Consider the following 12533-nt stretch of genomic DNA (forward strand, 5'->3'; position numbering starts at 1 on the left):
CTGCCCTCGGTTGCCATCTGTCCGCTGGGCACGTGTCAGGACTGCCACAGGCAGCAAACCATACAGATCACCCTGAGGCAAGCTGCATTCAGGGCCTCCCAGGGCCGCTTCTGTCTCTTCTCCTCCACTACAGAATCATGGCACTTGTGCCCTGCTGGGGGCGGGGAAGGAACATTGGCCTGGAAGGAACACCCAGTGCCATCTTCCTACCAGAGTTGCTATATCCCTGGCTGGGTCTTCCTTGCTTTTGGAAAACAAAGGTATCTGAGGTTCTGTCCCCCAGCCTTCTCCCCACCCTCAGAGACCCAACCCCACAGTAGGACCGATCTGTTTCTAGATCTTCCTTCCTTCTATTCCAACTCCCCCCTACCCCCACAAATGCAGGCAATTGTCTCTATTCTTTTTTTTTTTTTTAAAGATTTTGTTTATTTATTCATGAGAGACACAGAGAGAGAGGCAGAGACACAGGCAGAGGCAGGCTCCTTGCAGGGAGTCCGACGTGGGACTCGATCTCAGGTCTCCAGGATCACACCCTGGGCTGAAGGCAGCACTAAACCGCTGAGCCACCGGGGCTGCCCAATTGTCTCTATTCTTGAGGGCACCCCGTCTGTGATGCAGCTGAAACATTAATAGGCAGGAAAAATGACATAGAGGGTTATGTGACTAAAGGTCACTCATCTTATCAGTAAAAAAAGAAATAAATAATAAGTAAAAATTTGCTAGCTTGACTACCTTTCTCTTATCCTTCTTTTCTCCTTTCTTTCCTTTTCTCTCTGTTCTTCTCTTTCTTTCTTTGTTACTTTCTTTCTCTTCTTTCCTCCTGGTCTCCCAGAGGACTTATTACGTGCCAGGCAGTATATAGGGACTGGGGATAGCATAGCTAACAAATGAAACATATGCTTTCATGAACTGCCATTCCAGTAGGGGCGATGGACATTGAAGACGTGCACACACAGACTCACAGTTTAAATTGTGGTCAGCGCTCTGCTCACTCTGGCAGCACATATACTAAAATTGGAATGCTACAGAGATAAGCAAGGATGACAGGTAAATTCTTTTTTTTTTTTAACTTTGTCAAAGACAGGTAAATTCATGAAGCATTCCATATTTTTTTAGAGAACAAACTGAGGGTTACCAGAAGGAAGGTGTGCAGGGGGATGGGTTGAAAAGGTGATGGGGATTAAGTAGTACACCTGTGATGAGCACCGGGCGATGTATGGAAGTGTTGCATCACTATATTGTACACCTGAAGCTAATATAACACTGCATGTTAACTCACTGGAATATAACTAAAAACTTAAATTGTGGTCAGCACTATGGGTTCTATGAGAAAGCACTAGGGAGGACTTAATTTAGGCAATCAAAGAAGATCTTTCAGAGGAAGACGCGTTTGAGTTGAGAACTCAAAGATGGTGATGAGAGCAGTGTAGGCAGAGAGGATGGCATAGGCAAAGACTCGATATGTTCACGGAGCTCAAAAATACTTGTGACAGAAGTGCTTCAAAAAGGAAAAATGGAATAAGATGTGGTTGGAGAAAGAGACAGGATCAAAGTCTACATGGCTATATCGGGCAAGTTAAGAAATTTGGGTTTTATTTTAAGCTTAATAGGAAATAAACTTAAGCAGTGGAATGGCATAATCTGATTAACACTTAAAAACATTATTTTGGCCGGTCTGTGGAAAATGGATTGAAGTGAGGAAGGATGGAAAAGAAAAGAGTAGCGGGAGTTGGGGGCTCTTCAGGTAGTCCTGGGGGGAGATGACGTGGCTTTGGAGCAGAGTCCTCCAAGTGAAGATGGAAAGGAATGGAAGAAATCAGGGTATGTTTTGGGGTTAGAGTTGTCAGGTTATTGGATTTGAAGTGTTAGGAAAAGAGATGTCCCCAATTTCAGACATGGAAGACTGGTTGTATGTGATCCTATTTACTGATGAGAAAGACTACAAAAAGAACAGGTTTGGACAGAAAGATTTTTTTAAAAAGATTTTATTTATTTGTTTATTTATTTCCTTACTTATTTTCAGAAAGAGAGAGACCGAGGGGCTGAGGGAGAGAGAGAATCCTAAACAGACCCCACTGAGCACGGGGTCCAATGTGGGGCTTGATCCCACAGTCCTGAGATCATGACCTGAGCCAAAATCAAGATCAAGAGTCAGATATCCAACCCAGGCACCCCCAGACAGGAAGATTTTGGGTTCCCTGCAAGAAGATCTTTCGTCTTGTGGTATTATGACCATAGCAGAGACAATGGTGTAGACTAACATGGTGTTTCCAATTTCTGAGCGTGAGAAAGAAATTATTTACTAGCATCCCTCGTCATTAATTGCAATCTTTTAACCAAGTTCGAGGAAATGAATTTTGAGAAAATATGTCCTTTTCTGTCCAATTCATGTGACCATCCCAACTCTTTCTGTGGTAATTTTGGAGGCAATCTCTTCTAGACGCCACAGCTGCCAGATGGGGGAGCCTTTTCAGCCTGGGTCCCTGAAGGCCTGGCTCAGAGCTCTCTGCTCACCCTCAATGTGTCCTTCTTAGGAGTAGGGATATGCTGAGATTGCGAGAATTATCGGTGGCTAACTCTTTAGGAATTCTGAATTGTTTATTAGGTAGGATCACTACTAAACATTAAATAAGGAAAACTTAGAGAAATTATGGTACAAACGCAGGTACTGTATATTCCACACTTACCCCTTCCCAATTATCTTACCACATTCATCTGCATTCTTGAGGTGTTTAGGTCAATTTTACTCCTGTGCTAAAATACTACAGGATGGTGCGATCGTGTGCTTCTCTTTCCCACTCTGTGTTCAGTGGCATCATGGGGGGAGCCTGAACTCAGCCATGGTGGGAGTATTTGTGCCTTGACAATGAGCACGTGCTACAGAGCAGGGCTTGGTAAATTGTTGGGCTGAAAACTTATGAAAACGGTGGGGAAAATGTCAATAATACAGATGAGAGGTATGCTGGGTTTGTAGCTGTTATGTTGTGAACAGCATAAAAAGTTAAGAAAACGTTTAGAACTATTATCTAATCAGCAAGAAGCTGCTGACGTCACCGGTGAAGTTCTAGCAGTCATCTTTGCAGGTTTACTTTTATCCAACTTGTCAATGTAAACAGGTTATTCAATCAGAGATTGAATAAACAGGTGTGGGTTTTTCGATGGCAAGAGTGAGCGGTGCATTTCTACACCATTTTAGGTCATCATTATAGCCACAGATTTATTTGCTTTTTTTTTTTTTTTTTTTTTTAGTATGGGATAAAACACATGACGGTCTCAGCAAAACCCTGTGCTGAGCTACCAGCTAAGCTACATTAATTCAAAGTAAGGAAGGAAAACCTCTCTCTCTCTCTCTCTCTCTCTCTCTCTCTCTCAGATCCTGCATCTAACTCCTCACCACCTGTTGTTCATTCTGCATCCTGTAACTCTCTCAACTTTGCTTTCCACTCTCTCTGCTGACATTGCTCTAGTCCAGCTCTTTGTCATAGTTTTCTGAGCTCAAAATAGTTCCAGCTTGTCCCTCTGGGTCTTTTGCCACATTACTGCTAGAAGTGTTAACTTTAGACTGATGAAGCCGGATCAAGTACTCCAGAAGATGTGGTATAGAGATGCAGTGGGATATTATTCAGCCACAGGTAAGAGGAGAATTCTGTTTGCAACAACCTGGATGGGCCGGAAGAGCATTATGTTGAGGGAAAGAAGTCAAAGACAACCACCATATGATACCGCTTACATGTGGAATATGAAAGAGCCAAACTTGGAAAACCAGAATAGAGTGGTAGTTAACCCAGGGTTGGGGAAAATGGGGAGATACTGGTCATAGGTTGTAAACTTCTAATTACAAGGTTAAATTTGGGGATCTAATGTGCAGCACGGTGATTTTAGTTAGTAATACTATATCATATCCTTGAATGCTATAAAGAGAGTAGATCTTAAATGTTCTCACCACAAAAAGAAAATGGTAATTATGGGGCATGATAGAGGGGGAAACTAATACTATGGTGATAATTAGTTTGCAGTTTGTAAATATATCAAATCAGCATGTTGTAAAACTTCAACTTATACAAAGTTATAGTTCAATTACATCTCAATAGAGCAAGCAAAAATAAATTAAAAAATAAATACTGGCCTTCATGGTCCAAAAGATAGTATCTGGACTTTTCGATGTGTATACGAGGCCCTTCACCGGGTGTCCCTAGCCTACTTTCAAATCTTAACTTCCATTTCTCTCTCTCATGCCCCTCACACAGCCACATCACCACTTGCTGGTTGCTGAATATGCCACACGGTTTTAAATGTCCGTGACTTGCCCTACTTTTCCACCTGTGATCTCATTGTTTTATTTTTTATTTTTATTTTTTGATCTCATTTGTTTTAAAGCCTGGTCAAAGGTTATGCTCTCATTTAAGCTTTCCTCAGTCTCCCCAAATGGTGGTCCTGCCAATGTGCCCCTAGTGCTCGTCTGTCTGTACCTCTGTGAAGCAGCACATTGTCTCCTAATCACTCCGGTAGGTGTCTGACCTGTCCACAAGCCTTGAGGGCAGGCACTTTAGACAGCCCAGGGCTCGGCACAAAATGGACACTCAAAAGTTTTTGGAGATTTTTCTTTCCAAATGATGTGCATGGACTTAGGACCCTTCACTGACGTTATTTATCCACAGCCTTGAAATGAAGTACAATTTACTGAAAAGCCCAGGACCGCTGATCAACTTGCTAAGTAGTGCTTTGCCTAAAATGAGTTGCACAAGTGGCAACTTTTCTAAGTTTTGCATCCCAGGTCAGCCACAATACACCACTGACATATCTGAATGCATTTACAGAACACATTTGAAGGTTTTCTCTTCATGCCAGGAGGTTCCCACCATAGGTGGGTTTGATGAACATTCTCATATGCATGTGTCCAGTTATATGCTAAACAACTGCTACATGAATTTATTTGCAGTTTAGACAACTTACTTTATTTATTTATTTTTTATTTTTTTAAAATTTATTTATGATAGTCACAGAGCGAGAGAGAGAGAGGCAGAGACACAGGCAGAGGGAGAAGCAGGCTCCATGCACCGGGAGCCCGACATGGGATTCAATCCCGGGTCTCCAGGATCGCGCCCTGGGCCAAAGGCAGGCGCCAAACTGCTGTGCCACCCAGGGATCCCTAGACAACTTACTTTAATGTCATGTTTTTTGCTGTTTCACTTTTTAAAAAAGTAGTAGGTCCAGAACAATTCTTGGGTGTCAGAGCTCAGTGCTCCACAGTCCATAAAAAGTAAGTGATGTCGTAAGAGTGTTATTATATCCAGGCTCTGCTCACTGATGTATGCTCCTCCACACTCATGTATAAGGTCTAAGCTTCCAAGCGTGTGGTATTAGGTGGTTAAACTACAACAGTGTTAATTTGTGGAAAAGTGTGATTCATATAGCCATGCAATAATCACTAACCCAAGACTAGAATTAAGGGGAAGTAGACAAAATGAGTTTTGTTCCCATGTATTGGCTGGATGACTTACATATCTCTTACTATCATGGGCTGAATTGTATCCTGCCAAAATTCATTATTGAAGTCCTAACCACCAGTATGTAATTGTATTTGGAGATACGGCCATTAAATAGGCAAAGTTAAAATGAGATCACTGGGTTGGACCCTAATCTAATATGACTTGTGTCCTTAAAAGAAGAAGTTAGGACACAGGCATACTCATAGAGGGAAGATGACACTGGGAGAAGTTGGCCATCTGTAAGCTAAGGAGAAAGGCCTGGAACAGACCCTTTCATCATGGCTCAGAAGGGGCCAACTCCTCCAACAATATGATATTGGACTTCTAGTCTCCAGAATTATGAGAAAATAAATTTTTTTTCAGCCTCCCAGTCTGCGGTACTTTGTTATGGTATCCCTGGCCAATTAATATACTTACCTTCTAGGGTTTGGGATACCTCACACATTAATGGGAAGTAATAACTTATACTTATGTATCAGTAGGTCATTGCCACCACAATGATGTACACAAAATCGTACTCTAACTCAGTAGCATACAAGTTATTTTGATCCACGCTTCAGTGGGTCAGCTAGGCGGCTCAACTTTAGGTTATGGGGTGACTGAGAAAGTTTCTTTATTCTGGAGCTTAAACTGAAGGGATGAGGACTGTGGGGAATGTTCTTCTCATGGCAATGAAAGAAATGCAAGATAAGTCCAAGCATACAAGCATATTTAAAATCTACTCTCAGGGGATCCCTAGGTGGCTCAGTGGTTTGGCACCTGCCTTTGGCCCCAGGATCTAGTCCCTCATTGGGCTCCCTGCATGGAGCCTGCTTCTCCCTTTGCCTGTGTCTCTGCCTCTCTCTCTGGTGTCTCTCATGAATAAATAAATAAAATTTTTAAAAAATATTAAAAAAATAAAATAAAATCTGCTCTCAAATATCTCCTGTGATACCCCATTGACTAAATCAAGTCATATGACCGAGCTCAGTTTCAGTAGATGGGGAGGGAAATATACTCTGAGCATCATGAAGCTAAGGCAATTATGTAAATATATAAATATGTAAGAGAATGAAGGGTTGGAGGCAATAATTAAATTTAAATCATTTGTTATGTAGAGGCAAGAGGCTGGACATGATAACTTTTATGGTCATTCCTCTATAGGGTATATGGTTTCATGACACTTACTTAGAGTCTAATTTAATTGAGAGCTTACTATGCACTAGATCCTCATCTAAAATCTTTACAAGGGTTAGTTTATCCAGTTAAACCACACAAATATATAATTTATTATGAACAATACCCTGCATGACCTGATCAAATATGAGATAATGATTTGTGGTATAACACATCAGATGGTGATTTACCATTTGCAGACATTTCAAATTCAGTCCCCAGATTCAGAATAAGGTGGGTAGGCATTCTACAGTACACAAAGCATCCACAAACTGGTCAATTCATTGGCAAATGTCATCATGCTTGTTTTGACCTTTCTCTTAACTCAAACTATAGGATCCAAACAAACACACAGTTGAGGTCTTGCCTCGAAATGGGCATTTGACTCACCTATCAAGGTGTATCAGAAATAAGTTTCAGAAGATATTGCTGCAGTTAGTCTATATGTAAACTCTGTGCCTTGTGACTCCAAAGCAGTGGCATTCATGGTGGGAAAACATGGAAGATTGGAATGGCCCCTTTTAATACTGTCCCATAGCTACCAATATCTGTATTCTGCTTTCTCCTGGTTCAGGGAAGTGTCTAATTTTTGCATGGTAAATATAAGCCAACCCATGCTAAATAGTCCTTATAAAGGAACTGAGGTTCAGGGATGTCATTGCATGATTATTACAATTGGTTCCCATGACCCACAATTCAGAGCCTATTACTTTAGGGAAGATGTGAAATCATTGCTAAATCTTAGCTTTGAGGACATAGGAAAATGGGAATGATTGCTATTTTTCCCTCTTCTCTAGAAACCCCTTGAATCCCATTAAGGGACAAGTTCAGCTATTATAATAGAAAACTACGTGAAAGGGCCTTTTCTAGAATCACAGATGTCAGTGCTTTGAGGATGTATGGCATCGAGATGACTATATATTTTGTGGCCTATAGATTAGATAACAAGTGGATAAATCAGGAATCTTGTATAAGAAATGTGTTTGCAACATCCAAGCCTGTTCTTAGATACTGATTAATAATGGTTTTTCTAACCAAATAATACCAAAGCCTGTTACTAATATTGATCACAGGGCACTTGTAAATTTCCAACCCCATGTATGCCTCTTGCCTATATTTGATCCCTCTGAAAAATAAGGTGGATTTCCCCCCCATGCAATAGAAATAAATAGGGCCCCACTAACTGATGACATTTGCCATAGATCAAATAACAATTTGGAGCTGGAGAGGAATGACTGGAGCCTTCACCTTTGTAACAATCATTGAGATCTGAGGAGAGACAAGTGCTACCTCACAGTCCTTTGCACATGTTGACTCACTCCAGTTTGGGTGTAAAATTTAGAAAGGCAATGTGTAAAATGGTCCCTGGGCCTTGGTGAGATTTCTCAAAGGCAGTGTGAAGTCCACGTGAGCAGTGCATACGGTTAGGATGAGAATAACCATCAGTGTTCCACAGTATGTGCTCGCTCCAACATCCAGATTCTTATTTGGTCTCCCAGTTTGGGACAGTTTGACATCCTAACAAAAGGTAGTTTAGTCACCTTGGTAAATGACTTCACGTAGACTATTCTTACAGGATGTAGTTCTATCCAAGCAAAGAAAACAAACCTGAACAAAAACAATGCTGGAGGAGCAGGTGTTCTAGCCGTTGGAGAGAAGTCATTAGCGTGACATTACTCAATCACTTTGTTTCTCTTATAATAATATATTATTTATTAGAAGCATTGCTTTTTTTTTCTGTCTGTGTCACTTTTTATAAATTTCACATCTAACATTTTTCCCCTTTGGGTGTGCCACAACAGAAGCAAGTCATGTTTGCAGAAGGTGAGCCAGAGAAATTTTAATCCTGTTTTGACTAAAGCTCTCTCCTAAGCTCCTTTAGAAACCAATATAACATTTAGCAAGACACTGCTGATACTTTTTTGTCTTTTCTGGGTTTCTCAAATCCAAAATGTTGCATTTCAGCGCTTAGAGAAAATTAAAAACAAAAAAACCCTATTTCTCGTGTCCCTTCCTTGAAAAGCATGAAAGGAAGAGTATCTGCATTAAATGATTCCATGAACACTTTAATAAGCAGACCAGACACAGATATTCATGGTTAGTGCATTTGCTTGCAGTGTGGAAAGAGCAGTGAGACAGCGGAATGCTTTCCCCTCATCATACTAGTTGAGAGTAAAAGGGATTCCATTTTCTAGGTATCTTATTTAGTAAAACTAAACAAAGCTTCCAGATTTAGAGCCTTTAAGTGAAGACAATAGAGTGTGTTAAGTAGCCAGCTAATATTCTGCTAAAAACCCGACAACCCTCAGGGAGGCCTCATAGAGTGTCTATTATTGGATTGTGAGTCTCATCCAACATGTTTTTGATTTGGATAACTCCAATTCTACCCCCATTCCCTCGCCATTTCAAGCAGCACTATCACAGTTCAGGCAATCAACAGAGACCTGGAGGAAGAGAACATTAGATCTGCTCTTGGGAACGCAGGGGAGACAGCATGTTAAAACTGGGGCATTCGCCTCAAAATTGGGGCATGTGGTGCTCTTACAGAGAAGACTCTCCTCAGAAACTTCCTGTCATTCCCTCGAGACTGTATCAAGTTAGCTTGGATGTGACACTATGAAAATGCTACAGATGCAGCAGGAGAAATCATTTCTTTTCCTAAGATGATTATCGCCAACAAAGAACTTGTGCCAAAAATAAGTAAACTTACCTGATGCATTTAATAGGCACTCATTGGTGGAAGGAGAGGGAAGGTGAAACTTGGAAAATTTGTACTTCCTGCGTGTTCATCTTCTGTAGTCTGGCTTGGGTGAGTAGGGGTCACATAGAAAGGAAAGTAGGCCAAAATGAGAGGCAGACAATAAAAAGGAAGTTTTTTTTTTTTTTTTTTATCAAGAAGTTTCCCCATATTATTGATAGTGTCATTGTTAGGATCTAGTGTTTCCACTAGGAACCTCAAATATGCAAATAAAAAAGTGGTCGTGAACATAGTCACTTCACAATTAGCCACGTTGATGGAAGACAAACATACGGCGGGGACTTGGGGAAGTGGAGAGAACACATGCACTTAGGTAGATAACTTTTCATTACCTTAGGCTCCTATTGGCATTAATGATGTTTCACAAGGGCTCGGACTGTAGGGAAGAGGCTGAACAAAAATGAACATGTAAAATCTAGCAGTGAGTGTGTAGGAGTGCCATCCAAGGCCAGTGTGATCCCTGATGCTTGCGCTACAGTTAGCAAATGTTTACTATCCCCTCATAATGTGCCAGGCAAAGCTCTAAGTCTCCTCTGTGATAAGTTATTTAAATCCCCACAACAATGGCAATTGTTATTTCCATTCTACAGAAAGTGGTACTTTTACCTGTGTACCCCTTCATTTGAAGAACATCTCCTTGAAGTATTGGGACATTCCGTTCTTGAATCTCCATCTCTCATTCTGAAACTTTTGGTGAGAATTGTGCGGATCTCATCCTATAAAAAAATGAATTGTCCTGTTTCACCGAAGATCCTACTTTATAACTATGTCTAAATATCATTTGTCTTCTAGAAAACCCATAAAGAGAAGAGCCCAAGGATGTGAAAGAAGGCTTGGAACATGATGATGGTGAAATAGCTCTCCTGGGGAAATGAAGGGACACTCTCACCCCGAATTCACCTGAATGTGTGGCGTCCAGTGAAAGGGACCAGAGAGGATGGTGTTTGTGAAATGTACACGTGACCTTTCCAGCACTGATGCCCCTGTAGATGTTTTCCCAGCCCCCTTTACACTATCCACACAGCATGATGTGCTTGGGCAGGCCTTTTGCCTCATTTTTAAGCCTCGAAGATGGAATTAAGAAGGTGGTACGAACAGAATGAATGGAAGCAAATGAAATGCAAAAAGAAGCATTTATTCAACCTCAGGAAGAAAGACAAATAGGTCTTTCTTAAGTTGGTATAGAACTATTGGATCATTCCTTATAGAATTGTTCCTTCTTAATTTTAGTAAATATTTCAATTTGGGGGAAATACCTTCCCTCGCTAATAAGATATAAAATGAGTACACTTCACATATTTGCAGCTCTTTCTCTAGAATTTCATGCTAATTTTGCCTCTCTCCCTCCTCTTGGTATTTCTTTCTGTGCAAGTCATTCCTGTATGTTTCTTCCAATGTGTTTTGCACCAAGAAAACACAACAGAGCATCAAAGCTAAGCAGAACAGATCAAGGCAGAGCTTCACCTTTCTCCGTGAAGTGCTTCCAGACTTCTTCAGATGTAAAGCTCTTGAAGGCAGGAAACATGTCTATTGTATCTTTGTTGGTATCTGGCACATATTAGGTACACAGTAAATTATCTGACGGTATCAATTAATGAGCAAACAAGAATGGAAGAAGAAAGTAGATGTTTTTATAAGGCTCTTGAAGAAGAGTTATAGAACATTTTGGAAATGGGCCCACTTTGTTTCCAAAGGAAATTTATATGTTTCCAAAGGAAATTTTACTTTCAAATTAAAAAAAAAAAAAAAAGTTTACCCAAATGAGATTTTGGGGGATTTCATGTGATTAACTCTTTACATTATCTTGTAGTAATTATACAGAAATCTCTATTTATGTAAACATGGTGAATGCATCATAACACTAGAATAAGTGTACAAATACTGCATGTCAAATTAGGTTATAATCACTTTCAAGGGACGTGATTTCCTAGTTAAACAGATTCGTTTACATCTTGCGAAATAAAAAATAAGTGAAAATAACTATATAAAATCAGGCTTACAGCTGGACAGATCTTCTTGGCAATGGTCCAGGCACTGAGCAGGGAAAGCCCTCCAGCTGAGGGCTGCTCAGGATGCCCAAGATGACTGCAGGCTCGGCCTGGAGAGGGGTCTTTGCCTGCTGTCCTGACTTCTCTCGGTCCCTGGCTGTCTGTGGGGAGATGGGCTTGTCTTCACATTTTGACTGAGACGCTCCGCCGTGAGGGGTTTGTGGAAGGTTGCAGGGGAGATTGGAACCTTGCTCGGTAGAGGAGAAAACAAAGCCAGTTCAATACTCCACCCTTAGGTAAAAAGCATAGTAGGATGAGTCAGGGATCCTCTAACTGGAAAGCAAATAGTTGAGGTAGATTGGAATCGCGGGAGCTCAGAGTCCGAGTTTGAGAACCACCGACCATTTGGTCCAACGCTCGTAACACAGATGAGGAAACCGGCTGCAAGGCCAGAAGTGGCCTGAGACGGAGACCCGTAACTTTCCTTCCAGACCTGGTGCTTCTCTGTGGGAAAACCAGAGCTCACCCTGTCAAGGGACTTTTTAAAAAGCTGTTCATGTTGATGCATATTTTAAAAAAAAATACCTTCTGCGTCACCCTGGCTCAGCTGACACCGCCTGCGATGTCCCCTGGCTCGGTGACGGAGGGCCGTCCGGTGACCCCAGCCGGGCGCAGCGGAGCATGTGGCTCTGGACTCTGGGCCAACCGGACACAGTTGGCCTTTCACGAAGCTTCAGTAAACAGGGGGCTTTGGGTTATCTTTTCTCCGTGTCCCCATCATATTCATTTGCTACTTATTTTCATGAATTACAAGAAGTTACCAAAGCAGTGATTTTTTTTTTTTCTTTTAACCCATGAATTCTGACTTGGGGGTAACTCCACATTTCTGCTATTGAATACTTTCCTGTTGTTGGTGTTTAATTGATACTCCTGTTTGTTTAAAATATATTTGTTGAGCACTCGTTCTATGCCATGCTGCATGTACATTAGCTGCTTCTCGTGTTCCGTTGGTTGAATTGTCCTGAGCAGGGCTTGGCAAACGATGGCCTGTGAGCCAAATCTGGCCCACTGCCTGTTTTTGTAAATAAAATTTTATTGGAGCACAGTCATACTCATTTGTTCGCATATTGTCCATGGCTGTTT

General features: G+C 41.3%; 1 protein-coding gene across 4 annotated transcripts in view; it reads left to right on the top strand.

Moving 5' to 3' along the window:
* The window catches only part of LOC144324194 (uncharacterized), a 580701-nt gene extending 569604 nt beyond the window's left edge, over positions 1-11097 (top strand). For all 4 annotated transcript variants that reach the window (XM_077915487.1, XM_077915489.1, XM_077915486.1 and 1 more), the window contains 2 exons: positions 9993-10095; positions 10195-11097. The gene's annotated coding sequence lies outside the window, so the exon portion shown is untranslated. The remainder of the gene's footprint in view (positions 1-9992; positions 10096-10194) is intronic.
* The last annotated feature ends 1436 nt before the right edge of the window (positions 11098-12533 follow it).

The sequence above is a fragment of the Canis aureus genome, chromosome 11, assembly GCF_053574225.1.
Source record: "Canis aureus isolate CA01 chromosome 11, VMU_Caureus_v.1.0, whole genome shotgun sequence".
In the NCBI taxonomy this organism is placed as follows: domain Eukaryota; kingdom Metazoa; phylum Chordata; class Mammalia; order Carnivora; family Canidae; genus Canis; species Canis aureus.